Genomic DNA, 26,405 nt, shown 5'->3' on the forward strand with positions numbered 1-26,405 from the left:
GTGACGCTGTCAATAAAAGAGCCAGAGCGCACGTGCTCGTGGCCAGATCTACCATTCCCTAACTGGTGTCCCTGTGTCATGCTTTCCTACACCATGTGGGCCTAAGGCCCAACACTACATTGGCGACGAGGTCGGAGCCGTGCCCTAGCGTGCAACGGCCGAAAATCAGGGGGAAAAGGAGGAGAATGCTGCCGAGTGAGGAGCAACCCCCCTGCAGCAAGAGATGAGTAGCAGAGGCCCGCGGGGCGTGCACTGAGCCCCGCCCCGGGCCGAGGTGATGATGCCGGAGGTGACCGGGAGCCTACCCCAGCACCTCCCGTGCCCAGCGTGTGTGCCCCCCTGCCTGGGGCGAACAGAGAGCCGTTCGGAGCCCACCCGCATCGGCTGCCACCGAGCCGGACTGCCAACTCGCCAGCTACCGCAGGCAGTGAAGCATCGCCGACCGGAGCCCACCCGGATCGGCTGCAAGTGACCCCACCGAGGAAGGCCCGTCGGCCAGAGGTGAGCCCGGGCGATATCAACTGCCTGGGGGGCCGCGCTAGCCTGAAGCGACCCCCCCTTGTGACTGTATCGCAAGCGGTGCCCACCCGCATGGCGAGGACGTGAAGGAAAAGTCTAGCGGAGCCCACGGAGCCACCCGCATGACCAGGGCGCAATGCAGCCGAAAATGACCTTCATATAAGGCAGGACCGGCGGAGCCTACCCGCGGCCTGCCCGGAGCGCTCCCTGTCCCCGCCGCGTGTGTGAATGGTGGCGGTGGGAGAACAATTGAAAGCGGTGCCCACCCGCATGGCCTGCGTGCAACGCGGCCGACAACAAACCACGGCGAGGGTGAATGAACATTTGAGGCAAGACTCACGGAGCCCACCCGCGGCCTGCCGTCAGCGCCTCCTGTCACCCGCACTGCAGCACCGACTCCTGCAGCGCCTTTTGTCACCCGCACTGCAGCACCGACTCCAGCAGCGCCTCCTGTCACCCACACACGCAGCACTACAAGGCCGACACTGCAAGGCCGACGCTCCTCCCCCACCGGGCCACGTATGAAATGCGAGGCTGCTGGGGGGAGGAAGGAGAAACTCACCGCACAGGAGACAGTGTGGCCTGCGGCACCAGAACCAGCCCTGCGCAGTCCGTGTGGATTGAGGCCAGCTGCGAGGGGCACCAAAGAAACGGGCTTTTCCCCTCCCCTCCCTTCACGAAGCCCATGCAAAATAAAGATTTAACTTGCCCTCCACGAAGCCTGCACCTCCCTCAGATCGTCCACTGTCCTCCAGCATACCAGTGAAGCCGTAGTGGCTACAGCACCACCTGCACCCACGGAGCCCAGCACTGGCAGCACAGCTCCATCTAAGAACACCGAGGAAAGCTCCACAAAAGCACACCAAGAGGTGGACTGCTAACCGATCAATCCAGCATTACTGCCACCCAGTGGCCAAAAGGAAAAGCGCTCCTGCCACCAGAAAAGCATTGCACAAACCCAAGATCAATCAGCAGCAGCAAGGGGCAACAGACTGAATAGCGCCCCCAAGGAAAGCATCTAAACTCCCACAGCAAGTAAGTGCGCAACCATGCAGAAGACACCCACACACACCAGCAAAGAGTCTGCAGATGCCACTTCCAGCGCGACGTGGGAAAGAGGCACGAACGCCTCACTAAGCATCCAAGCACTGACAGAACATCCGGAGGAAACGACTGCCAAGCACTGGGAGAACGTCCAGGGAAAACGAGTGCTGAGGTCAAACGACGGAGAGAGCAGCGACGCCTTGTGGCCACAGGTGTACACCGCAGCATCAACCACTCCCGCCAACGGTCCAAAGCAGCAAGTCCCTGACAACAGCCAAAGCAGCAAGTACCCAACGTCTCACAACAAGCGTCCAAGAACTCCACACCCGCACGCCAGGACCGCGCAGCACTGCGCCGGAACGTGCCAGGAATCAGGAGCGCCAGAGTGACGCTACACAGCGACACGCCAACGCCACGGGACCGCACACAAAGGTCCCCAACAGAGACAGCGATGTCTCGCAGCAACCGGAGCGCCATCGTCAGCACGCATGGCAGCATGCACCAGAGTTGCACCAGAAGCGGTGACGCAACCCTCCTCCGCGCAGACAAAGCGCGCCAACGCCAAAACACCGTGACGGTGAATAGCGACCACAAAGAAAATAGCACAGCATGACAACTCATGCCCAAGATGAAAACCAACCACCCAGTCTGGTCACCAAGGAAAGAAAAGCAACAACAGAGAAGATACGACGACAGGTCTAGTCACCAAGCCAAGTGAAGACAGTGTCCTACCACATGGACAAGACCACGGGGACAACATGTAGAGGGCCCGCTACATGGAGAAGCCTGGTTAGCATGAGTAAGCAAGAAAGATGACCGGACCGCGTCGAGGAAGTGAACGAAGAGGAAGAATGGAGTAACACAACATCACTCCACAGAGGAAGAGAGAGAACCACAGCACACAGGAACATCGGTGCTGTCCAAGGAGCATCGCAACAGTCAGCACACAGAAACATCGGTGCTGGCCAAGGAACATCGCAACATCCGTGTGGATCCCAGTAATCCCTACAACCTGCACTCGAGGAGACCAACCACTGAAGAACTGCATGGGTGCCCCGTGAACCTGAAGCTTGCCGAAGCAGAGAATACCCGAGCACTAGACAATCAACCCTTGTGGACTACACAAGACTCGACTGTGGCCATGTCCGAAGTTCCGCAGCGACCCGCACAGCCCACGCGATCAAGTGGCAGTCCAGGGGACAAGGGCCTCGGCCGCATGTCCTGTGACAAAGGAATCCGGATGGGAGAGGTGCAGCAGTGGCAGCTCCACGACAGGCAACAGGAAGCATGAAGGCCCCAGGTAAACACCTGGCACCGAGAAACGGTCTGAAGAAGACACTGAACCCATGTCCTAACGGCAAGACCATCCTGGCGGATGACAGCAACACCCCGAGGACATCATGAGAGACTTGGCGGTGAGTCCGTTGGCAGTTCGGCAGCGACGCCTTTGCGCGGCTCATGCGAAGCCCGCACGGCCCACCCGGTCCCATCGTGTCCGGCAAGAGGGTCCTCCCAGCGTCTCTAGTGAGAGAAGAGTCCAAGCAGGAGAGGCCAGTCTTCGAGGCTCCAGTGAGAGAGGAGTCTGGCAAGGAAGGCCAGTCGGAAGTTATTTGGCCGGACGGAGATGTGAAGGTATCAAGATCAGCAAATCCAAAGAAAGACCTCTCATGCCATAGTCGTCTCCTACAACCAACAAGCGTTGTCATCCACTGGACTAGGAACACCTGCGAGACCCCTCAAGGGACACACCCATTCTGCTCCCAATGCTCCAAGTGATGAACACTGTATATAAGCGTCAACACAGCAAGACAAGGATGATCTGAAGTACACCGCCGAGGTAAAGCTCATCTTACTGACTTTGTAGTCCTGGAACTTTCAACATTCTCCCAGCTGATCGCCTGAAGAAGATCTGTTGGGGCTATCAAATGTTATTGTTCTGTTTTCTTGCAGGTTGGACATTTGCTTTTCCTTTCATTAAAGTTTGGGAGGAATGGAGTGTCCTGCCAGGACACAGTCTAGTTGTTTTAGATGTAACCCTACACTAAACACCCACCCACCACAGACGTCACTGGGTCAGGTGACGCTGTCAATAAAAGAGCCAGAGCGCACGTGCTCGTGGCCAGATCTACCATTCCCTAACTGGTGTCCCTGTGTCATGCTTTCCTACACCATGTGGGCCTAAGGCCTAACACTACAGCAGGGAAGGCATGAAGGAAATGGAAACAAGATCTGAAAATTGTTGGAATGCGGTTCATTATAATCACGAGCTAGAGTGCAAAACGTACAGGAATATTTGAAAACTATCAAGCCAAGACCAGAAATATTTGCGGAATTGGGAAATGATATATGGCGACGAAGTGGTAAGTGAGGCTAAAAGTGCGCCTAAATGGTTTCAGAATTTAGCATTGACTATTGAAGAATGTAATCGTTATAATTGTAAAAAGGGAGTGGTAGGGACCCGTTGGTACTTTAAACCATGGCGCTAGTGCAAAAATATGTCTCTGACTGTTTAGGTCGAGCGTAAGCCAGCGCGCAAACTCTGCGAAGATCTGTGATAGTTCAGTACGGAGAGAAGCTTTGCCCACTCCCCCTGCCATAATTTTTCATTGGCTTTTGTGTTTGTCCTTTGTAAATACTGGCTTATGATTCATTATGAGGCTTGTTAGTTCGTCCTTAGTACAGCCATGTCACCATTTGTCAGCGTCGGATTGGTAACGCTGGCATTCGGGCAATGCCTGAGGGGCCGGCGTCCGAGTTCTGCTGTGGGCTGCTTTTTTTAGCAGTCTTGCGGGCCATTTGGGTGCTGTCTCTATTCGATCAGCCACCGACTCAGTGGGTGCCTGAGTGGCCTTTCCATAAGCAGATGAGTGTCATTATCTCCGTTTTGCAACAGGTAGAGGTGTCACTCCCTTTGACTGGCTGGCCGGCCCCTTAATGTGGGCACATACTGAGCGGGGCAGGGGGCCTGAGTAGAAGTGGCCTCACTTGTTTCACCATTGTAAACTAACAATTTTTTTTATAAGATTACGCCAAAGCAGTCAGTTGACTGAGGAGTGATTATGCAAATGTGGGCCGATTTTTTTTTGGGCGCCCGGGCCGATTTTCAATCCCAATTCAACCCTGCCATTTGTATCCTCCCATGGATACTGGCTCCTTTACTTGGTTGTTACACAGGGCGTGTACTATTTCCTTTATTAAGTTTCTCCATTAGGTGGACGACGTGCACACATAGCGTCAAGCAGCTTTTTCCATGATCTCCTCTCCTCCCCACTCCCGCCCATGCTCCCGTTGTCCATGCCTTCTCCCCCCTCCCTCCCTACCGATGTTCGTGCCTTCTCCCCCCCACCCCCGCCGTCCCTCCCGTGGTCCATGATGTCAAGTTGCCAACCATTTGCAATGAAATAGGTCTCGCGTAAATTGGTGAACTATTGCATTGCAAATGCTTGTTTCTAAAGGTGGAAATCTAGCAAGTTTCACTTTCTTTTCCTTCTCTCTGTGGTAACAAGGCGACGCTGTAAACACCAGCTCGGCCGCGAAGGACGGTGTGTGTCCACGGCACGGCAGAACGCTCTCGATGCGAATCCGGACTGGAAGCAGATTGTTTCCCTAATGCGGACTTCATCCCAAATTACTGTGTTGGCGCTGGACCGCTCGCTTTCAACAGAGGCTGAGTCCGGGTCCGCCTAATGCAGCCGCAGTCACGTAAAAACAGTGTTCAGGAAGTTCGGTGGGTGACTGCACCTGCCGCAGCCATCCAGCAGCCTGGAAGTCACGCATTCGGTGCTGGAATCTGAAACACTTTACTCCACGAACCCATAAATTGGGGGTCAAGGTGTGGCAATAAAAAGAGGGGAGGGGGAAGTCATGAAAAGCAATCTGACAATTTATACATTTACAAAACCACTGCTACTAAAAATTTAGGAACAAGGAGGGATGTGACAGTAAATCTGTTTGGGCTTCAAATGTTGATAAAGCTGCATTCTAAAATATCTAATGGGGTTAGGGAAACCTGCTGCTGAGAACTTTAGCTTGCCCACTAAATATCAGGGAATAATGATAATGGCAAGATAACTATTGTGGAGAATGCACTGGCTGCAGAGTTCTATGTTTTGTCTAGTCAAATGTTTTACTCATAAAGTAGCATAGAGCGGTAATACGTACCCTGCACATGCCGATGACAGATTTGCGTTGGATGTACATAAGTAAGTGGGTTACTACTCTCTACTCAGAGATCCTTTTATTAGTACAGACGACCCCATGCTCTGCGTTACGTTTTAAAGCTTGACTTTGGTTTTCTCCCAGGCGTGCACTTTTACCATATACTCCCTAACAATGGAGACGAGGTGTGATTCCTACAGTTGAACCCATCCTTTACATTGATTTACACACTTGTGTGATTTATTGGCAATGTGTGCATGTGTTGTAAAGCGCTCTGACTCCACCCTCCTTTGGCGTGATTAGCGCTATAATAGAATTAAATAGAAAATAAATGTTAATTGCTATTCTAATTGTTACTCTTTTAAATACTCGAACTGATTGAAAAATTTGACATTTGTACAGCGCATTCCTAAATCTTAAATATAGTGGTTGCACAAATTCAAAACCTGCCTCCAAATCGTAGTTTCTCTTAAAAGTGATAATAAACTGTGTGCCTTTGTTACCCTCTGTAGCATCGTGCTACAAAGAAATACAGACTCCGGTTACTGTTTTACTGGAGCTTTATTGTATACTTCTATTACCTTCCCTGTCCCTACTCTAACTGCCTTCATCCTGTCCTGACCCCTCCTCTTCCCCTCAGCCCACCTAGCTCCGCCCACCCCAGCTACTAGACTGTCAACTATATTACATCTCCCCCTTTCTTAACAAAATGAGCTTAATGTCTTCAGTGTTCGCAATTCTTCAATCCACCACACGGGTCGGCGGACAGCCTGTTATTCAAGCCTCAGTAGTGTCGAATCAGTAGTGGGCTTGGCTTTGGTCAATCTTTCCGTGTCTTAACCAGGGCATTCTTGACCACGTTGCGTGTGAACTGTTTACTCTCACACTCCGCAGTCATCATGTTTCCTTCCTGTGGTGTAACTGATGGTTCAGATGCTCGGTCTCTTTCATGAGTGGATAATGTTCTGGTCCTCTTCTGAGCACCCGCATCTACTTTTACTTCCTTTTGTCTGGTCCGGTCGAGGGCAACACTGTCCTTCAATTCAGGGTCATGTATACCAGATAGTACGGTACTATCTGACGAGACTGTCTTGGTTTGGTTCGATAACTCATTCGCGGCCTCGGGTTGTCTGGCGAACTCGTGGGCTATCTGTGCATACGCATGTCTCTCTCTCATCCGATGATGATCTCTCTCTACTGACACGTCCAGCTTTCCTTGCGGAGTGACTGGCTGGTCCCTTCCCATCCGGTGACTAAGGTCCACTGTCTCTGTTTTCCTTTTGTAGGTCCTTTGAGTCAGCCTTGCGGACCCCTTCAGCGGTGACGGAGTCTGATCTATGTCCGGATATACTTGTGACTGACATGACAGGTTGTCTTGTGGAGTGACTGAGTATTCAGAGACCTTAGTGTGTGACATGTTGCTCTTGACGGGAAGGATGTCCTCTGTTTCCATGGTGCGTTCGGGTGGTTGACGCCATGGCTGTTGTCGGGACCATGACTCGGTCGACTCACGGGGTTGAACAGACGTGCTCTCTGGGTCAGAGAAGTCTTTTGTCGACTTCCAGGATCGGACAGACGCGCTCTCTAAATCAGAGGAGGTCCTGGCCATACCCCTTTTAAAGGACCGGACAGACACGCTCTCTGAACCAGAGGAGTTCCTGGCTATAGACGTGCTTTCTGGGTCAGAGAAGTCTTTTGTCGACTTCCAGGATCGGACGGACGCGCTCTCTGAATCAGAGGAGTTCCTGGCCATACTCCTTTTAAAGCATTCCTTTGAGAGTGTATCGAGTAATGGATTTTTGAAATGAGTAGGCCGTGACACGTTGTTCTTTGACTCAGGGTTGTCTTTAAGACGGTTCTCCGGGTGCCTTCGTAGACTTGTCTTTGACGTTGTTTCATTTGAGAAGTTGTTCAACAACCACGTACTTGTTCTTTGTGTTTAATCTTGAGCTTTTCCATCTTTGCCTTTCTCACATATCACCGACTTTTTCTCGGTTTCTTCGTTGTCCCAGGTGCCATTGATGCATTGGTCTTTTCCTGTTCGTTGTTGGGGAGGGTCAGTTCGTCTTATGCGACCTATTTCTTCTTCCCACTTATTTGGTGCTCGGACACCCATGATACGGGTGTGATGTGTTCTCCTGCTGGATGTTCCTTCAGACTCATCTTCACAACTTGGCGAAGAATGTTCCTGCACCAACTTCCAGGTTTGACCATTTTGATCTCTTCTTCTATAGTTTGTCTTCCTTACTCTCTTGTTGTGCAGGTTACCATCTTGTCCAGGAGTGCGATCTGTCCCACTTGACGCTCCCTCCTCGTCAGACTTTGAATGACACCTTGAGGGTGAAGAACTCCTTGAGGTTGTCCTTTGACTGATTGACTCGGAGTTCTCCTTGTCACTTTGTCTCTCCCGTTGTCTTTTCACTGGTCTGCCTTCCCTCTCTCTCCTTTTTGTTTTGTGTATTTGCCGAGTTTCATCCGTCCAGGCATCTTGATATTTTGCCTCCAGAGGCAGGTCCTTTGATCTGTCTCTTGCCTTGACGTGTATTCCAATTTCAGCCTTCCTAATGATTTCTTCTAATGACCAATTTCCTCGCAGGATCTTGAGCTTTGTGTCGGGGTTTGCGCAGCCTTCAATTATCCGGAGTCGAACTGCGTCCTCATTCGTAAAGGTGTTAAAATGGCAGCCTTGTACCAGGTTTTGCAACCGAATGATGAAAGTTGGCAATGGTTCGCCTGGTTCCTGCCGAGCTGTGTTGAAAGTGATGCGATCATGATCCACTTCCGCTTGTGCGGAGAGCCGGGCACATAGCTTCTCTTGGAGTCTTTCATAGATTTCTGTGTCTTCTTTGGAAAATGTTTTGATTGGGCATCGGCCCTCAGGACCCACCAAATGGAGGAGCAGCATTAGACATTTCCTCTCTTCTTGTTCACCATTGGCGTCCAGGAAGTCACCCAATGTTGCCAGCCATTGGTTCCGTTTGAGACACAGACTCCAGGTATCCGTCTGCACCCCTGGGGGTGGTACTTCAATGCAGGGATTGAACCGTTGTGCTACTTCTTCCCCTGCCATGAGAGGAGGATTCTGATAGATTATATTTGCAAGGCACGGGCTGTTCACTCGTCTTCTCGTCTTCTTGGCTGATCCTCTTTAGTCGAAACCTTCGGTCTGGTCATATGCTGGGACGTTGATAATCTTTGCAATCATCACGGTATGTGCCAGTGAATCACTTAGATTTCGTGCGTTCCGAAGTGTCCATCACCCAGCTGCACTGTGCTAGACACAAGGTTCCTTTTCTTTTGAGTCGCATGCTAGTGGCAGGTGGTTACCAACTCTTCCGCGGTGATGCTGGGCACGTTTGACATCTTTGTTCGTTCGGGCGTTCCCTGTGCACTGGCGCAAGTCCTCCAGTCACTTCAGTGTGTGTTGTGCTTGTTCCTGGGACTGTCTTTCGCAGTCTTGCCCTCTTCTGAACCTCGTGCGGTTCTGTCCAGCAGCTCCTCCCTTTTACGCTCTTCGGTATGTTTTCACCATCACCTTTACCCGTTGCTTGCGTTTGCTTGCGCTTGTTCTCTTATTATACTCCTTGCATTTGCTCGTGATTATTTGTGTCCACTCGTCGTTTTTACCTGGCTCTTGCATGCGTCTGTGCTCGTTTCTTTTTCTCGCTTGCGTTGGCCAATGTTTGTTGTATCACCTTTGTAGGTGCTCGTGCTGGTTAGCTGTTTCTCGCCAATGTTTGTTTATTTGCTTTTCCAATGCTTGTTTGTTTCTTCTCGCCACTGCTTGTTGGTTTCTACTCGCCACTGCTTGTTGGTTTCTACTCGCCAATGCTTGTTTGTTGGCTCTTGACAGTGCTTGTTTCTTTCTATTAGTCAATGCTTGTTTATTTCCTCTTATCAATGCTTGTGTGGCCTTCGCCAATGCTTGTTTGGCCTTCGCCAATGCTTGTTCATTTGCTTTTGACAATGCTTGTTTTCTTCTATTAGCCAATGCTTGTTTATTTGTCCTCATCAATGCTTGTTTCTACAAGGTGCCTGACTTCAAAATGGCCGCTCTGCAACAATCAAGGGTCTTGTCCTACAAAGGCACCTGACTTCAAGATGGCCGCCGTCACTGCAGGCATACACGAGGCTCTCTCTCTCTGGGTTCATTCACCTCCACTGCACTCGGGACTCACCGGCGATCGTCTTCAGGGGCAGTCCACACCAGGATTCACTCCTCTTCAGTCACTGCGACCACCAGGTGAGGTTGGGGTGGGCTCCCAGCTCACTTTCGCAGTTCCCGCTCTCCTGCGCCGACAGCATGCCAAATCTCACGCATTGGGCGTGAGGTTTTCCGACCTCCGACGGCACCCGGGCTCGAATTGTAGCGCGCTCAGCGGCGCTTGATGGCAGCACGTCGCGGACGATGTCCGCTGCTCTGGGGCACTTCTTCTTCGTTTTCTGGGCTCAACACAGGGTCGGAGTGGGCTCCCGATCTCTGTACACAGGCTGCTCACCCAGAGCACACGCTTCCGGCGTGAGACGCGTTTTAACGCGATTGGCTTCTTGTCTATCGAGCGATTCAGCGCTCGTTTCTGCGGCCCTTCTCAGCTCCCTCGCAGACTCTGGAGGGGCAGTTTCAACAGCTGCTGGCCCCGTCCTTCAGGCGGCAGCGTGGCTCCACTCGGCAGCGTTTTCCTCGACGCTGCTTGGGACAGGGTGTTGCAGGCAGTGAGTTTAGTATCCCATCCTCGTCGCCAGTTGTAGCATCGTGCTACAAAGAAATACAGACTCCGGTTACTGTTTTACTGGAGCTTTATTGTATACTTCCATTACCTTCCCTGTCCCTACTCTAACTGCCTTCATCCTGTCCTGACCCCTCCTCTTCCCCTCAGCCCACCTAGCTTCGCCCACCCCAGCTACTAGACTGTCAACTATATTACACCCTCCATTGCATTGACGTCTAACTTCCAGGCTCAAGATAGCTTCCATCTAGGGTTGTACTCGCACAAAAAGAGGGCTGTTGGCCCATCAAATTCGGCCTTTGTTTTGAACCTAGCTGGAATCTAAAATAGGGAAGCCCGCACACTGCCTGCACATTGTTGCTCTGAACAAAAAGCAGACAGCATGCTGACTCTGTTGAATTGTGTCCCATTGTTGGCAAATTACACTGGGACAAATTGAGCATATTTCATTGGGTCCAGACAGATCCCCAATCCGGCTCAATAATAGGTGCCCGATCCAGAACTCAGCTGCATTACCCTTCATTCCAACACAGCATGCATTTCAATTCCTACAGGGTTAACCTAGCTGTATGTCCTTTCAAAGCTGATGAGACAGCTGCAACATGGTATAAATATATGTAGCAACTGCTATCCTTCAAAGCTCTGAAGTTTGCCAGGTCCAGTCTTGGAGAGAGTAGCTCATTGGGAAGAATTTTGCTATGCCTTCTGGGACTTGTAATCTTGTTTTGAGCCATTATGAAATCACAACGGCAAGCCCCAGAAGGCAAAGATAAATTCTGTAGTCTTGGATAATTTTAATTCAGCCAATTGGACCAACACTCGTGTTAATGATTTGAAAAAGCAAAGCCCAGGAATGGAATGAAGAAGTAGTGTAGAGTGACTTGAAACTATCTGTTAATCCTATGGCAAGTGTCCCTTAAAATGTCTGCATGCTGTCGCAGTTTTGGCTTTTAAGGTGATAGCACTTGCATGCTAGGATTCGTTTTAACCTGCACACATAGTATTAAAGGTGTAACTAAATTTTCCAAAATGCAACTTGGTTTTAGCTAGTTTTAGTATCAGTATCACACTTGACAACTTGCTACATGGAATATGGAATTTCATAAGAGGCACAGAAGCAAAGGGTTATTATCCCCCATGCCTTGCAGGTTTGGAAAAGAGCGCTTTCACTTGTCCTGCAACATATTTGTTGGACTTGACCCTCCCTGCAGGCTCAAACCCCAAACCTTTTACCTTCACCCCTCCTGTTTTCTGAACCCGTTTGAGGGGGCTTTTTGGAGTCTGTGCCCTTTACCACTGATAACCAGTGCTAAAGTGCATGTGCTCACTCCTCTAACATAATAAAATTGGATTTCACACAATTGGTACATTTAATTTACTTATCGGTCTCTATTAAAGTAGTACACCACGTACCCAGGGCCTGTAAATTAAATGTAATGGGCCTGTAGCACTCATTGTGCCACCCACTTAACCCCTTCCACGCTCATGACGAGCTCAGCTCGTCATGAGGTACGCCTGTCGTACGCTCATGACGAGCTGAGCTCGTCATGTAACGCGGTAATTGCGAATCTTTAGCGCACAGCGGTAAAACGCTTAGCGCGGATGGGGTTAAGAAGCCATTTCAAACTTGTCTCAGCCTGCCGCTGCAGTCTGCATACAGTGTTAAACTGCTATTTAAAAATAAACCTTTTGTGAGGCCTAGAACAGTGCTTGAAATGGAAAAATAGTAGTGCAGGTACTCTGTACCAAACTATCTGCTTATTTCTGAGCAGTGTTGGTACTCTCCAATTAAAAGTATTACGTTTTCTTGAGAAGGGCAGGTACTCTCCCTCTCAAAATACAAAAGTGCTGGTTCAGTACCAGCTCATTTAAAGCACTGGCATAGATCTTCCTTTTGTAAATGTCCAGTATTTGTAGAGCGTGAACAAATACCCGAGGGCGTCAAGGTGCTGGGGGGCATTGGCAAGATTAAGCAAATTATTACCCCGAGTCACATGGTATTGGGCTAATCTGCCGCAGGGGATCGAACCGTGAGCCCCCGGGTTGCAGAGTCGGCCACCCTGGCTGCTGCACCACACCGCTTCCCTGCTGCTAATATCTATAAGGCACTCCTAGGGTAGGCCCTAATCAGCCCTCAGGGTAGGGTGCTTTGTACTTAGTTTTACATGTCCTGGTAGTGAAAAATCTTACATTCGTGTTTCACTACTGCAATGTGTACATCTCTCATTGGATAATATTGTGATACCTTATACATTCAATACATGATAACTTTTGATTGGTAACTGGTAGGAAAGTCAAGTTTGGTCTATAATGAATTGTAAATGAAAACTCTCTTTGATGGTAAAGTAGGATTTTAAGTCACTATTCTTAAAATACAACTTTTAGAACATCAGCATTTTCTTAACCAGTTGGTGCATGCCTGCACTCCATCACGGTCAGTCTAGCCATGTGACTTTATCCCGGTCCGGCGCAACCAGATAACCACAGATGGCTCTTTGGGCTTTTGTGTAGGTGTTTCCACTGAGAACTTTACACTTGCATAGCTCTGATTCTACTGATTGGATTTAAATTTTTTGGGTGTCAGGTAATTTATTACATTTTGCTCTGGTGATGATCTGTTGTAGTTCAGTACTGGAGAGAAGCCCCGCCCACTTCCCCACCCATATTTTTCATTGGCTTGTGTCTATGCTCTTTGTAAATGCTGTCTTAGGATTGCTAAATAAGCTTGTTACTCCCTCCTTAGAACGGTCATGTCATCATTTGTATCCTCCCATGGCTACTGGCCCTTTTATGTGGTTGTAACACAGATCGTGTACTTTTTTCTTTATTGAGCTTCTCCTGCTGCAGGCATGACAACGTGCTTTGCTTACATTCAGCACGCCATGCCCGTTTTCACTTTCGAAGCAGCTGGGACAATAGTGCCGCTTGCTTGCAATGCCATAGGAGACCTGTAGCATTGCAAATATTTTTTGTTTATGGCTTGAACATTCTTGGACAGTCCCAGCCCACCATGCAGATGGTCAGCCCGAGCCGTGGGCAGCAGTGCAGGGGGGCAGCAGATGGAGAGGAGCTCGCAGCAGTCCTGGCCTGTGTCAGTTTCACCCGCCTCCATCACATAGTAGCTCGGGCAGGAGGAGACATATTCTCTGGTTAGTACCTGCTTTGTTACAAAGAATACTCATCTGTATTTTTGAGCTGAAAATAAGTGTTAATACAGCGAATTTCTATTTGCCTACTTTTCCTGCATGAGTGTGGAGCTGGGAAATGTGTCATGATATGCAGGGGATTCACACATCTCAGTGACATCTGTAATTCCACCATATGATATCTGGCCAAAGAAATAAACATGCGTCGCAATGAAAATATAAACAAGAATAGACCGATGAACAACATTTTAAGACACACTTTCGATTTTAAGGTGTACTCTCTGTCGGATAACAGAGATTCAACTTGTGTATGCTGTGTTCTTTCCCATTCAAAATTCAGTTTTAATGTTGGAATTTGGCGCTGTTGTTAGTAAGATACTTTTGTTTATATTTTTCATTGGCTGTTGTTTGGAAAACTGATTACTTGAAGTCGTGGCAGTTCGGTGAGAGTGACGGGACCGCGTATTGCAGGTATTAAGTGCCTGGTGTTATTCACCTCCTGGAAAATTAAGTGGATTGGTGACGTTATTTTTCTTCATATAGAGTGGAATACAGCTTCTGAAGGATCTAAGGGCCAGTGTTGGTGAGGCAGCAGTGGGACTGGCCCCTGCCGGCCGGGCGTTTTGCCTTTAGAGAAACTATAACATGCCCAGAAATATTGAATCCCCTGTCCTGATGATTCCAAAAGGAATTTCTGGCTGAAACGCGACCGTGCCAGCGTCGACATTCCTAAAGGAGTCCCAGCAAGTAGAGCTGTGTGAAGAGCGTAAAGCGCCTTGTGTATTATTTTGGAGGTGTTATTCCTCAGGCGCAATAGGGACTATCTTGGAGTGTATTACTCTGATTTAAGAGTGTACACACTGGTTGTTTTGTTCTCAGTAGGGGAACCAATTATTGATTTATTGTTTTTTTGAGATATTTATATGTTGGATATATGATCTATAGGTTGTATATATTGTATATATGTAGTGTATTATATATATGATTGTCATTCATTTGTTTTTGTAATGAAATATATATTGTGTATATATGTAAATTGTACATGTGTTAGTTTGTTGTGACTATACTGTGTTTCCTTTCCAGTCACTTGTAACGTACACAAGCTAAAAATAGTAGAAATTAATTTAGCTTCAATCAGAATTAGAGAACAGCAGGGTAATTAATTGTACCTTGTATGTAAATAAATATTTTTGATTGATCCCTCCTTACCATTTATTTCTTTAATTATACATCATTGATGTTTATGCTCAGGTATATGAGGGTAATTTGGGCATGACCCCTATCACTATATATACATGATATGCAGGGGATTCACACATCTCAGTGACATCTGTAATTCCACGATATGATAACTGGCCAAAGAAATAAACATGCGTCACAATGAAAATATAAACGAGAATAGACCAATGAAGAACATTTTAAGACACACTTTCCATTTTAAGGTGTACTCTCTGACGGATAACAGCGATTCATCTTGTGCATGCTTCATTCTTTCCCGTTCAAAAATCAGTTTAATGTTGGAATTTGGCGCTGTTGTTAATAAGATACTTTTATTTATATTTTTCTTGTTGTGTGTGTCTTGCAGAGTGTGCTACTTAGCTTTGCTTTCTTCAGAATTTTGTAATCACAGTCCGGCTGTTCCGCTGGCAAACTTGACCATGGCGCTAGGTAGTAGAGGACAGTAGAAAAGAACATCAGTGTAATTTTTATATTTATTTGTTGACTACGGCTTTTATAAAGTACGTTCATAAATTCCGAGTGCAACAAAGTAATTTGTGAAAGTTAGGTAAAGAAAAACGACAATAATCATATACATGTTGAAAGGACCTAAAATTTCAAGTCAGAGCGCTTAATGTTGTACTTTTTACCACTTCTAGGCGCTGTACATAACAGGTGTTACTATTACCCGATTGCATGGTGGTTGGTGTATTGACCTCAGAAGGATGAAAAAGCGAGTTTGACTTTCCTTGATTCTAACTGCCACAGGTTCATCAGAGAGAGTTTAAAGAGATACACTATTGTACACAAGACGTATACCTGAAGTAAAGAGGCTTAAGGCAGCCCATTGTAAATATATACGTGCTAGTGGAATGGGAAAAATCAAATGGAAAACAAAACAGACAGACAAAACTTTGACTGGAGTTTTAGAAACCTGATTCGGAAGTAGAAGGTTCTGTGTATATATGTATGTAGGAGAAAGATGCATTAATGTAATTTAACCACATTGAATCTGCACAGACGTATTATGGTAATGCAGGTGTTTTTTGGCAGACAGTGGTGTTAGGACAACGCTGTAACAAAGGGTGGGGTGCAGGGTTCTAAATCCCAGCCTTCCTTGCGGGGAAGGTTTTGCGTGCTTTGGGTTACCCCTTGGTGATCCGGGCTCAGAAAGTGCGGATTGGCTTTGTGCGTGCTGGTAGGGGTTTTGTGTGAATAGCGGCAGGTTAGTTAGTTAGTTAAGCTTTATTGTTCAATTACTTTAAATCGTTACAATATACTATTATTACAATAATCTAAAAGAGAAAAAGAGTTAAAATCCTGCACAACTTGCTACAAACTATAGGGGAGTTTAAAACATTAAAAACAGATTATCCAAACTGGCAGTAAAGTGCAAGTGCATAAACTTTGTGGGAAGTATTGTCAAAGTCTCTCTTGCTTGATTGCCAGCTGGTTACTTTTTTGGGAATATATTTTCTGTGACAGGGCCGCCCGGATTGATTCTGTAAATTTCCCTAGCCGCACAACTGTTTGAGCTGTTTTAGCAGAGAAACACAGGTCTGAGGCTTCTCTACATTGTACAAGGCAGTAGGACCTGCAGATGGGAAGAACCAGCCGGTGCCGCTCGCTAGCCAGCTTTGGGCAGCAGCACAGCAAATGGAGCCAGGATTCACAATTATAGCTACAAAGACGACATGCAGCTGAATTATCCTTCCGGGCCCAGGCTTGGTTAAAATCCGCAATAGGCAGAGCGAGAAGTCTCATATAGGTGATTTTTTTCTGGGCCGGGACTGTCAGTGCTTGCTCAAAGTAAGGCTGTGGTTTGCTCACTGTGTAGGAAGTGTCCAATGCTTAGAGATTGGGATGATGGTGTAAACTTTCCAGATCTCTTTCATAGGATATTTTCTTAACCTGTGTATTCACTATTCTTTTCCATACTGGAATATTTAAATTGTGCAGATGTTGAGCATCTATTTCTAGCAATTCTATGGCTGCTGCCAGCTGAACCTGCCATGGAGATCGTCCTTCTTTAAAGATTGTTTTGATTAGCATTTTCAGGGAGGTTACTGTGGCACGCAGGTTGCTAATGTAGTATTTTAGAATATCCCCCAAGCAGCTGATGTCTGGACGGGTGAGACCCAGCTCCAACCTTACTCTTGCTTTCCTGGCCTGTCGTGGAAGTTCTAGAACGCTCTTATAGGAAGAAATGTGGTGGTTTATGAGAAACTTAGTGAAGGCTCTGGGGAAGGCTAGGTGGCCGTAGATAAGGGAGGGGACTCATTTTGCTTTTAAAACTTTCAACATGGGTTCAGCAGTCGGACTCTGTAGACGTCTATTGAGATTTCTCAAGCTGTATATGATGCTGGCCCCCTTGCTCCTTAGATGTTTCAGAAGGGCTGTGGGTTTGGGCCCGTTCAATAACCTTAGACCCAAATAGTTATAACTTCTGCATGTTCTAATTTGCAGGTCACCTAGGCGCCATTTTGCTGTCTTCTTTCGGTGGTACTTCCTAAAGATAATTATCCTGGTCTTCTCTTGGTTCACCAAGAGATTGTTCTTTTGATTAAATCTATGCAGAGCTTCTCAGGCTTTCTGTAGGCCTGTCCTGGTGTGATTCATTATGCCTATGTCATCCGTGTATTGGAGAATTTGGAGTCTCTCTTTCCCCAGCCTTGGTGTTAATAGATTTGCCTCCTCGAGGGCTTTGCCACAGTTGGCTGTATAAAGATTAAAAAGTAGAGGGGCGAGAACGCATCCTAGTTTGAGACCGTTATTAGTTGGAACCTTGGTTGTTACAGACGATTGACTGGTTTTGATAGGAACCCAGATCCCCTCATGAAGGGCGATTATTGCCCTTAACAGTTTTTGAGGAGTCCAGTTTTTCCCACAGCTTCCAGTGGTCAACTCGATCGAATGCTGCACTGTAGTCAACAAAACAGCAAAACAGGGGTAATTGTGATGGCTGGGTCGTACGGAGTGACAGGTGTCCCAGTGCTAAGATTTTATCTATAGTGGAGCTTTGAGGCCTGAGACCAGATTGGAAGAAGGGGAGGATGTTGTTATCCTTTACCCAGGTTTCAAGTTCTTTCAACAGAATTCTGGCATATGCCTTCGCTTCTATGTCCAATAGGCCAACAAGCCAGTAGTTTCAAGGTTTCGTGCTGTCCCCTTTTTTATGAATGGGAAAAATTATTGAACCTTTCCATGACAAAGGAACGATAGAAGTGGCAAGTGCATGCTTAAAAAGTGATGTCAATTGTTCTGCCCAGAATCCATGAGAGGCTTTAAACACTGCTGCAGGGACTCCGTTGGGGCCTGGGGCGCCGTCTGTTCTCATTTTTTTTAATTACGTTGATTATCTCGATCTTAGTGATGACAAGAGTCTTGGTGCCATTTTGTATTTCTAAGGGAGTTTGTTGCGTTTGGGTATAAGGCCTGTTCTGATGTGTTGTATATAGCTGCTTTGTGTATTTGATCCACTCCGATGCTGCCAACCCGCTTTCCTTGATCTGACCGCTATGGCTGTGTTGCTTAATGTATCTCCAAAGTTAGATGTGTCCCTTTTCTTTGAGAAGAGTAAATATTTTCAGCCACTCAGCCTCGATTTTTTTTAGTCGTATTTCCCATACTTACTTTCTGTGCTCCCTGCGAAGCGCTGTTATTGCTGGTGTGTGTGAATTTGGGACTTTTTGAAGAGTCAGGACACAAATATTCTTGAAGTAAATTGTAGGTTTATTGATAGAAAAGCAGAGACCCCTGGGACACTGCTTCTCTTTCTTCCAACAGTCGTGTTCTCCCTTGAAGATTCCCCAGAGCATCAGAATAGAAAGGTTGCTAGGCAACAACAGTGTTCTACAACATTTTATAAACAAGCAAATGTGATTGAATGGCAAAGGATAGCAAAGGAAGATATAACACATCTCCCTTCTTAAAACAAATTTCATAACAAAACATTTATGAACATACATAATCATCAAATCTTTTTGGCATTACACGTGAATGCTCCGAACACCTTCTAACAAGAGAACCAGGAACATTGCTTGACCTTGTAACCACCTTGTTGGAGCTTGTTCCATTTTGAGAGCAAGCAAATGCCGTAACTTCAGTGTCAGAACAAGGTGATACCTTTCTGGTGTTCCACCAATTGCCATCATCAAGCTTCACACTGTTTCCCTTTACAAAATCCACAATTTTAGGAGATGACCACTTCAAACAACCTTTCCTAGATTTATCACCTACAAACACTCTAACAAACATGCCTTGCGAAAACAAGCGTTTTGACTTAACTATATTCTTATTATGTCTATGACAATAGGCTTTTTGATACTTCTCAACTCTCTCCTGCACTTTATTTAAATTCACCTCATGTTTACCAGCTCTATTCATCCAACCTGGCAAACCAACCGAACACGCTATTCTCCCCTTGAGAAGAGAAAAAGGTGTCTCCTTCGTCACCGAATGAGGAGTAGTGCGATATGACCATATCATATCTTTAACATGTTGTCTCCAAGACTCACCATTCATTCATGCTAACTGGACACATTCTACCAACACTCTATTAAAGCGTTCTTCAAGGCCATTCCCCCTTGGATGATAAAGTGGAGGAGTACTGTGTTTGATGGCCCATTTATCAAGAAAAGACTTGAATTCTTCAGAAATAAATTGTGGCCCATTGTCAGTGATGATCTCAGCCGGACATCCCTCCCTTCTAAAGATATCCTCACAGAATGAAATAACGCTTCCTGACTTGATCTCTTTCACAAAAGCAACTTCCGGCCATTTGGAAAAATAATCAACCATGACAATGGCAAATTTCTCCAATACACCCAAAATATCAAAGGGTCCACAAATGTCTATGGCCAACTTATCCCAGGGACCCTTGGGAAGGGGAGAAGAAACTATGGAAGTTTCCCGGGGGCAGTGAGTCTTGTCACTACAGGCACATGCAATGCAATCACGAACATAACGCTCAATCTGAATATCCATGCCTGGCCACCAAAAATTCTCCCTACACCTCCTTATAATTGCAGACATACCTCCATGTCCCTCGTGCATGATCTTCAACAATCTCTCTCTTATACTCATTGGCACAATCAGCCTACTACCTCTTTTAAGAAGATCATCAATAACATTCAACTCTGACCATATCAATTTGAATGACGGCCAATCTTCGTGTGAAGTCCACCCTTACTCATCACACACAACACTTCTAACCTTACATAAAGTCTCATCCTCATCAAGGGCTTTTTTCCATTCCATCTGACTAATGGCACTGCACACGTCCTTGACTTCAGCCACCATCCATTCATCCTCTTCCACATCCTGAACGTCATCCAAAGGCAGTCTCAAAACATAATCCACATTCACATTCCTGGCACCTGGAATGTATTTTATGTCAAACATGTATTCCTGAAGGCGATACAGCCACTTGGCAATTCTTGGAGTAGCTTTGCTGTCACCATTCGTGGAAAAAAGGTCCACTAACGGTTTGTGATCTGTATGTAATCGAAAATGTGTTCCCCACACAAATGTTCGAAAGTACTGCACACCCCACCAGCACACCAAAGCTTCTTTTTCGATCATGGAATATGTATGCTCTGCCCCTTTTAATGTGTGAGAAGCAAAGGCCACTAACCTTTCGATGCCTTTATGAACCTGGATGAGCACAGCACCTAGGCCATAGTTGCTGGCATCCATGAAAGTTATGATTTGATCAGCAGGGTTAAAAGGTTTCAAAGTGACAGCACAGGCAATGCAAGTCTTTACTCTGACTTTGCAACTAAACTTGCTGTTTGGTCACCCATCGATGACATATCCTTTGCTCTCTGTTTGGAAAGTATTAAATCGGGTTTCCCGCGTGACACTTTGCCGATTAATATTCTGAAACAAGTTGGTCCGGACTCTAGTGGTGTCTTGAAGGAGCTTTTGAACTCTTCCTTGAAAGAGGCTTTTGTCCCACCGGAGTGGAAACATGCAATGATTATTCCTCTCTTGAAGAAGGCTGGAGCCGACGCTTCCAAATTGTCAAACTGCAGGCCAATTTCCCTCTTGCCCATCCTTTCCAAGATCTTAGAAAGGCATATTAATACACAGCTTACCCACTTCGTGGATAACTCGGGCTTCCTACATCCGTCTCAATCAGGTTTCAGGGCAAATCACTCCACTGAAACAACGCTTTTGGGAGTTACAGAAGGACTGCGTCACTGTATTGATCGCGGATAAACATCTGCACTCATATTACTTGATTTGAGTGCGGCCTTTGATACGGTGTCACATTCCATCCTCCTCGCATCACTTCGGTCTTTAGGAGTTGAGGGTCCTGCTTTGGCTTGGGTGGCTTCTTTTTTAAGTAACCGTACCTTTCAGGTCTTTTCTGCGGGAGCCTCCTCCAAAATTTGCTCCTCAGCGTACGGTGTTCCCCAGGGGTCTATCCTGAGTCCTTTACTATTCAATATCTACGTTAGACCCCCTGGCCACTATTGTGGAGGAAGCTGGTCTTACTCTATTCTCGTACGCTGACGATACGCAAATTATTTTTTCCTTTTCTAATGTGGAAGATTGTAATATCTCAACCCTTCAACAAGGACTGATTAAGGTTTCTGAGTGGATGCGAAGTAACTTTCTAAAACTTAATGGAGACAAGACCGAGGTTGTCATCTTGGGCAAAGGGAGAAACTCATGGGGCCCTCAACATTGGCCTAAAGAAATGGGCGCTACCCCCAAACCTGTTGCCCAGGTTCGCAACCTTGGATTTCTCATTGATGAGAATATTTCTATGCGGCAGTAGGTGGTAAAGGTGGCTTCTGTCTGCTTTACCATTTTAAGATGGCTCCACAAAATTCTCTGGATGCTCCCCGATTCAACTCAAAGGACCAGGCATTGGTTGTTTCCCGCCTGGACTATGGCAATGTTCTTGATTTAGGAGCTGATCAAGGAACCTTAAAAAAACTTCAGGTTGTGCAGAATGCGGCTGCACGACTTCTATGTCATGTTCCGCGGAGAACCTCTATTTCTCAATCACTTTATGATCTCAACTGGCTTAGGATTGCCAGCCGAATCAAGTTTAAGGCTCTCTGCTACATATTTAAGATTAAATAAGGCACGGCCCCATAATACCTACACAAACTCATCCACGCCTACCATCCTACTCGTTCCCTCAGATCTTCAGGTAAAGGTGATTTTGTGACCCCGAGATTTAGGTTGGTGAAGATGGGCGGCCGCTCATTTTCCCACCTTGGTCCTAAACTCTGGAATGTCCTGCCCGTTGCTTTAAAAACTGAAACAAACCTTTCCCGTTTCCGCAAAGGACTCAAGACCTGGCTCTTTTGGCAACGATCTACGGTTGCTCTCCCTTCCCTCTTTTAATCTGTCCCTTGGCGCCGGGAAACCCATTACGGGTAGCTGTGCGCCTTATAAGTTAAAAAAATAATAATAAAAGAATCAAACTTCTGCTGACAAGCTTCCGACCGTTCAAATTTAGCACCTTTCTTCATCAATTTCCTTAATTCATGTACCTTATCAGAAAAATGATGTACAAATTTTTAATAATATTCAGCAAGACCAAGGAATGATCTTAATTGATCCCTATCTGTAGGGGCAGGTGCCTTTTCAATGGCCTCCACCAGATTCCGTTTAGGTTTGACACCATCACATGACAACGTGTGACCCAAATATTCAACCTCACACACATCAAATTTGCATTTCTCCACTGCAACGGAGAGACCAGCATCCGATAGTTTCTTGAGAACTTTTCCCAAATTGTCATCATGATTAGATTCATCTCTACCCCATACCAATACATCGTCTTGAAACACAACCACATTTTCTAAACCAGCTAAAACAGATTGCTTCACTCTTTGGAACACAGCCGAAGCTGACGCTAAACCAAAAGGCCTGCGTACAAATTGGAAAGCGCCCTCAGGAGTGATGAAAGATGTGATATGTTTTGAATCCTCGTGCAATAGGATTTGGTGGTATGCATTGGATAAGTCCAAAGTGGTAAAATGTGTCCCACCTTTCACAATAGCCAACATTTCACAAATGCGGGGAAGAAGATGGCGGTCAATCCAAATATTATCATTGACATCTCTCAAATCGATGCACATCCTTATATTACCATTGGGTTTCCTGGCCAAAACAATCGGACTTAACCATTCCGATGCCTCAATAAGCTTAATTACTCCCTCATTGCAGAGTCTGTGTAACTCTTCTTTCAATTTGTCTCTTAATGCGAAAGGCACATTTCTAACCTTGTGTACTTTGGGAACAGCATCTACTTTTAGAATAATCCTGTGCTTAAACTTCCTTAGACAACCCAATTTTTTGCTGAATAATTCGGGAAATCTGGTGCACTTTTTAGAAGAGTTGTTAGGAGAAGTTATTAATACTTGTTGGGGATGAATAGGGTTTAATACAATGTTAAGAGCTCTTTGTTCCTTCCAGCCCAAAAGAGTTCTACCTTTGTGCAGTAAGTACACCTTTGCTATGGTTTTCCTATTCAAAAAACCCATTTCAATTTCAATATACCCAATAACAGGTAGTTGTTCCCCACAATAACCTTCAGGAATTACATATGTGGACTGTAATTCCTCCAAAATGGAGAACAGGAATCTGCCCAAACCTGTACATCTTTGTCTCTAATTTTGATAATGCATTTGGAGGACGATAACCATCTTGTTCATTCGAATCACATTTAAGTACTTGTTTGGATTCAATAACCATAACCTCAACACCATCATCATCATAATCACTGTCATATTCCAAATCTTCCCTACAAGTTGAATTGTTATGATCAATCAGATTAACAGATTTTGAAGCAAAAGCAGATCCAGAGCTTTTGCACCACTTTGCAAAATGCCCCAGTTTTTTACATTTGTGACATCTGCTTTTGATAGCTGGACAAAAAATTGCATCAGCAGTATGTTTGGACTACCACACCTAAAACAAAACTTGGGTTTTGATTTAGAGAATTCCTGTTTGTTCTCAGAGGGAGATTTTTCAATTCCCTTTTTAAAACTCTTTTTTAAAACATGAACAGTTTCATCATCTTGAACAACTTTCTTCAGAAAGGAATTGAGTTCTTTAATATAGCTAGAAGTATTTTCCATCCTTTTGGCTACTGATAAGGTTTTGTCTAAAGTAGGATCTTTTAAACCAAGAAGTTTCTCTTGAATTTTTAAATTTGACATTCTATTAATTAATTGATCTCTTATTAGATCATCTCTCATGTCATTGAATTTGCATGTGACAGCTAACATTCTTAAATTTGCCACATACTGTTCAATAGTTTCCCCCAAAGATTGTGAACGTGAAAGAAACTTGTGTCTTTGGACCACAACACTTACTTTTTTGCCAAAATTATCTTCCAAAGCTTTTAGAGCTACCTCATATACATCAACATTACTATCCCCTGTAGAATCACTGTCAACAAATGTATCAATATGAATAGTTTCCATCAAAGGTAACGTTTTCAAAACATTTCTTCTTTCTAAACCCAACAACTGTTTTAAAATGGCTAATTTCCTTTGTGAAATATAATCTTCACACCCAATAGCCTCTAAGTAGGTCTCAAAAGTTTCCTTCCAGTGTTCCCACAACATACATGGTTGCCCAGGACTTTGTAAGAAAAATGGTGGTGCAGGAAGGATTTGGGAAGACATCTAAAATGACTGTATCAATACAGAAAATAACTTAAATAATACTTTGAAAATAAATCCTAAATAAATGATACCAATGACAGGTTGTACAGTTCACAAATAGTTACACAGAACACAGAATATTGTTTAATTTGCTAAAGCATAGGATAATAAAAAGTGACTACGCCGGAAAATAAGGTATGTAAAATAAAATCTTAACTGACACGCTTAAAAAAGGTGAGTGTATCACCGATGAGAAAAAGTCAACTGCAGGTGCCACCACTTAGCAGAATCATTTCACAAATGATATACACTTATTCGCTAAAGTACATTATAAAAATACTTTTGCATGGCACCTACTGGTGTGCGTGTCACCGCAGAAACAAAGAAGCACTTCAGAAAATGTCAGCAGGTAAATTCTGGACACGCTGCTACTGGTGAGCGTATCGCCACAAAACAAAAAAAGAAGAAAAGTACACCAAAGATGGCGGCACGTTTTTCATGCACGTATTGAACGTGACGTCAACGTAAGAACCCGTATTCAGTGTTAGTCACGAAGACTCCAGAAGATGCCGATGACCGAGACTCCAGATGATGTCAATCCACCTCACCCGCTAAATTCAAATGTAAATACTGGGGGCGATGACCATTCACAAACGTTGCTGTTTTCACTTGCTGAGTAAAAATAAAAAATACACGCTGAATAAACGCGCCGAAATCAATAATCGTCGTCTTCACAAGGCGAACTGTAAACCAGAAGTAAATTGTGCAACTGTTGCCTTAAAAATTAGGATAACAGTTTGTGAAAAACGGGCTCTGCTTACTTGCAAGCTCATAAAAGTAGCATGCCCCAACGTTGCTTAAGTTCAGTACATGCTGTCCTTAATATGCGATCACCGTACCTGAAAGTACCAAATCCTAAGCAGCATACAGAGCAGACCAAAAACAGCAATCCCAAATTTAATTAAGGGTGAAGCAAAAGGTATCCCACGACGTTTATGTAAGAACGTGGTTTAAGACCTTGCATCCGGGCCACGGAAGTAAACAAAATAGGTTTGCAGCAGGGAGCCGCCGGCTGAATGGTAGCACGGCGTGAAGATTACCTCTGCCGTGGTTACCCATGGAGCATTGACCCAACCTTTTGGATATACCGGGCTCCAGGTAATACTGTGAGTGCCCCCACGGGTAATACCGTGAGTAACGAAATAACTATTTGTCACTTTTTCACATTGACATCTTCACGGACGGGTGCGCCTTAGCGCGTGCACACCGCCGGGAGATTGTTTACTAGGTCCTGACGAATGCAGAGCGATTTTTTTGGCTCATTGCAGAAACATGTTGACCATTTTATTAAGGACTTTTGGTTTTCAATAATAGAACCACTGTAAAAGTCCTTGTTCACCTATTTTAACTAATGCGAGTTGGACTCTTAATAAAGTTGTTGGTAGTCACAACTCGACATTTTTTAATCTTTGCACATTCTCACACTTGTCTGGTTAGCACTACTCAACACACACTAAACCCGCTCCGCTGTAAGCAGGTGTAGTAGCACACTGGGAGGACATTCGGTCCTTCCAGTGAGAACCCAATGATGAAGCATGTCACTACCAGGTGGTGAGTGAGGGTTCTTTTTACCATCTTACTGTGTGTTGTTTTAATCCACTGGGTTTAGTTCCTTGTTTAGCTATTTTGATTGAGTACCTGTCGGACACTCAATTTTATCGCTCTTTTGTTGTTATTACATTAAGACCTTAGTGTCACGAAATAAAATTATCTTATCCAGGGGTCACTTACTTATTCAAGAGTTCCTTTATGTCCAAACGTTTCCAAAGATTTAAACATTGCTTGTAGCACAGCAGAAAAGCGGAAGTAATAGATGTCCTTCATCAAATTGGGCATCCCATCTTCGTCGCCAGTTTTGAAGAGTCAGGACACAAATATTCTTGAAGTAAATTGTA

Source organism: Lissotriton helveticus, chromosome 6 (genome assembly GCF_964261635.1).
Source record: "Lissotriton helveticus chromosome 6, aLisHel1.1, whole genome shotgun sequence".
Taxonomy (NCBI): Eukaryota; Metazoa; Chordata; class Amphibia; order Caudata; family Salamandridae; genus Lissotriton; species Lissotriton helveticus.